This window comes from Vigna umbellata, chromosome 8, assembly GCF_029865625.1.
Source record: "Vigna umbellata cultivar VRB3 chromosome 8, Vumbellata_1.0, whole genome shotgun sequence".
NCBI classification, from domain to species: Eukaryota; Viridiplantae; Streptophyta; class Magnoliopsida; order Fabales; family Fabaceae; genus Vigna; species Vigna umbellata.
Window position 1 is genome coordinate 35,753,012 of NC_142172.1, and position 4,663 is coordinate 35,757,674.

Below are 4,663 nucleotides of genomic sequence, written 5' to 3' on the forward strand. Positions count from 1 at the left end.
TAATACAATTTTTTTTAATTGGGTTCAATGACGATAGATTTTTTTAAACCTAACTAAATTTGTATTCTTATATCTTATGATTGAATCTTTAGTACAATTTTTTATATGAGCATATTTGTTTACTTTCATGTGGATGTAACTACAATAATTTAGTCAACTTTGTAATATAATTTTCTATATAAGTGCATCTTTTAACACTCGGGTGGGTGGCTGCAACCAAACATTTGTGATTGAGCATCTAATAATTTTTTTAGAGCAAATCTTACACTCACATATGCGTAACCACACCCAGGTTATTTGACAAAGAATGAGAGTTTGACAAAAGTGTGTAAAAACTTGTCATAAATGTCCTTTTTATTAGACTTCACATATTAAGATATCTATATTGTTTTATATGTTTTTTGTTTTTCTCATGTGACACATAAACCCATATCTATGAAATACAAAAAACTTATATTCATGCACCTGATTAAATGTGGCTAATTAATCTCACATTGTCAAGCTTAATCATACACAGAATAAAAAATATTTAACCAATTCATTTTGATATGTTACAAATTTAGCTTTTGCTTGTGTTTTTATTTTCTTTATTTAAAAAAAAACACATAATAGGTACATTCTTTTATATCCAGGCCAACTTGTGCCTAACAACTTGTGAAACATTTTTGGTTTGGCTCTTATCTTAAACCTTTGTAATTTGGTTCCATATAAAACACATTAGCTTCCCAGACTTAGAACATCTCTAACTCAATCTTAAGTCTTAAACATTCCTAGCTTGTCTTTATATTCTAAATATCTTTGGCTCAATTTTATGCTTAAAATATCTTTGACATTGTTACACTTTAATTATATTTAGTTCGACTTTACATTTTGACCTCTGACTCAATTTCACAAATTTAAAATCTTTAACTTGATCTTGTGCTTTGAACATTTATATCTAAATCTTAGACCTTGAGTAATTATTTATATCAAAATCATTATCAAAGTAATAACTAAAAATTGAAGTCAACTACTTGAAAAGGAGTTAAAAACAAAATTAAATTATATAATACAACCGTTCCAAAATAATTATTGAAAGATGCACTTGTTCAACAATAAATAACAACTATCAAAAAAGAAATTGCATAGAATATTACTAATAAATGAAGGACATTTACATGTAAATCAATGATAACTTATCAAGTTGAGGAACATATTTTGTTTTTCTTGTTTCTTGGATTATAATTCTGAATTTATCAAAGATTAACATCTTTGTGACGAATTTTCACTTGACTTACCAATATACTAGATTGTGGTATCTCATCCCTATTTTATTCCACATTCTTTTTTGATTTATTTTTGTTGTGTTTCTTGAAGATTCAAATTTGAAAATAATTGTACTCTTTCTTGGACATGATTGTATTAGATTAGAGTTGATGTTAAGGTTAAAACGAGTACGGTAAGTGTATAAGCACAAGGGGTTAGTGTTAGGGTTTTGAGGGAAAAAAAGTAACATTCATATATACATAAAAGGAGTTAGTGATACGGTTTAAGATAAAAATAAGTTAGATTAATATATAAGTAGAGTGGGCAATGTTAGGGTTTATGGTAAAAATGAATAAGATTAATAAAGGTATATTATTTGAATTTAATGTGTGTCCAAAGTCTCACATAGATAAAAATGATAAGATCATTGATATATAATCAAAAAATGATTTATAAATCTATTGTGTATGAGGTTTATCCTCATATCATGTAAAGATAAGTAAGATGTCAAATTATAAGTAAAACAACTTAAAAACCTAACAATGGAATATTTTAATATTTAATTTGAATATTAACCCGTCTCGAGTAAAAAATGAGTAAAAAGATGAATATATAAGAAAAAAGAAGTCTGAACCTAAATGATCCAATAATGTTACAAATGATTCATTAGTGCATAATAAATAAGTATGCAGTTGTTTTAAGTTCACTAAGAGAATATTAAAGAAATTCTAACTTTACCATAAGAAAAAACTGAGAAGAAAAAAGAACATGTAAGGAAAATTGTCATCCTAAAAAAATGTATATGATGAAAAATATTAGAGTACAAGCATTATTCTTACAGAGTTGATAGTTGTTTTTAAGTGACTGGTTTTAAGTCAGTTCTTTGTATTTTGTATAGCACTTTATTTTCTCTATTATCATGTATACTTTGATATGACAGTTATTACTAACAGAAATGAATCTCCTATAAATAGTTTATTTGTACATGACTTAAACAGTTTTTGAGATTAATAAAACAACTATATATATATTCACGGTTCATCTTCTCTCTCTATTCAATTTATCTTAGAATATTCGGTTTGACATGTATGCTCACCAAAAGAACTGGGATGTTTGTTGTCTTTTTAAATTAGAGTAAAGCTGAAGTGCATTCTTTCACCTGTCTCACACCTATTAAATGTCACGTACAACGGAACAAAGCATTTTACTTCATAGTCAAGAAGGTATCAAGAATAACATTTTAAGCCAAACAAACTTTTTTATAGCACTAAGTAACATTATAAATCACCAAAATTAAATATATGACATAACCACTTAAAAAAATATATGAAAAAACTAACCAAAAAATATAACAAGTGCATTACAAAATAACCCTTACTGAATCAGAATCTTCTTTTAATGAATTCGGCATTCACTCGCTAATATGAAGCAACAATTATATCTGAAATACATTAAATTATATTGTAAATATAATAATCCAAAATTACGAACAAAAAATGGTTGAATTTAGGGAAGAGTAATACTGAAATTTCCCGTGTTAACTGTTGTTGAAGTATAAGGTGGAAAAAAATAGGTACATAAAGAAAAAATCCTAACTACAACGCTTTTTGTCCAATAGTAGACATTTTTATTATGTCACCGAGTCCTTACCATAAGGGACAACCCAAACAACCCAACTCCTTTAATTTAAAATAAATAAAAGTAGGGTTATTGCTTCCTGCACCCACACAATCAGTAAATTCACTCCTCGTACTGCTAGGAAAATATTAAAACACCCTTCACACTATTGGACACACCATGCGGTTATTAGGAGTTCTTATTTGAGTCCTTAATTATTTTAATTTCTTCTAAAATAAGATCATATATTTATGAGTCACTTAATAGAAGGTTTTTTTTTAAAGTTTCAGTCCCAAAATCTCATGTAAAGAGGAGTGATGTTCCTTTCACTCTCAGCAACAAGCCCCCACCCCTCCACTGTCACTTTTTTTTTCTGTCTCTTAATTTCCACTTCCATTAACACAAAATTTTATTAAAAAAAACAAATTATGCATCGTATAAATTTAAAACATTTATAACTTCCGATGAGTTTTGAAGTATCTTGATTCCATAATATAATATGCTAAAAAATTGTTCCCCATTTTCTTGTCTTTTAATAATCAAACTTGAAAATCTATGCTTAAACTTGAAACTCTGAAGCACCAGGAGATAACCCTTACCGTTGTAAACCAAACTGTTTAGGTCACAAGAGTTGAACTTCTCTTCAATGATCACTTGGTGTTTGGTGAATCTCGCGAAATTTGAAAAAAAATGGAAAATGTTCTGTTAACAGGAGTGAAAGGGAAAGTGAGAGGAGATTGAGATTAGGGTTTTAAAAAATAAAAAGTAAAATTAGTAAAAATAAAAGATAAAAAGGATAAATTTGAAATTTAAAAAAAATTAGAAAGGTGTAGTGAGAAGATGGGGTAGTGGAGGAAGCATCACTCTATAAAGAAGGTTGGAACACGAATTAGAATGTACTTAATCTCCATAATTAAATTAGTTTATTTTTAATAGTTAATTATTTTATTTTCTTTACTATTTCTCTCTTTCAGTTTTCAAATTTCACATTATATTTTACTAATGTTTTTTTACTCCAAACATCTTTATGCTACGTTGAGTATAGAAAAGACTGTAGTTTGAAAATTTTATTGTATAATGGTAATTTTTCTTATTATCTAATAAAAAATAATTTTGATAGAATGTAATGATTATTTTGTACAGATTTTGAAAAATGGAAGTTAATTTGTATTTACTTCTAATCATGAAAACTTATTATTTTCAAAGAACATATAAATATTAGTTTTATAAAAAGTTATTCAAAATAATTTTTTAATTATAATCATATTTTAGATATATAGTTCCACTATTTTAAAAAGTTAAAAATATAATATAGGTTGAATTTGTTTAAGCTTAAAAATAAAGTAATTTAAAAAAATTTAAAAAAGTAATTTTTTATAAGTCTAAAAATTACTTGTATTTTGATACAATGGTAAAAACACATTTTTTTTTATTTCTTTCATGTTTTGAAATTTTTTATAAACTTATTTTGATAAACCATTTAAAAAATATTATATATAAATTAAGTTTTAACTTATTTTTAGTTTTTAACATAATAAAGGAATTTAAAAAAAATGGTTTTTTTCTAGAAAGAATATTTATAAGAAAATCAAATAAGTTATTGTTTTTATAAAACAATACTAATATAATATAAATATTTTTTTTATATCAAAAAATTGAATAAAAATATACATAAGTTTATAAAGTTTAAAAAAATTATATGTTAATACAAATATATAATTTGATCAATAATATACTATTAATGGAAATCATTATGATAACTTAACCAAATAATTTTTAAATATTATTAAAAATAAAATAC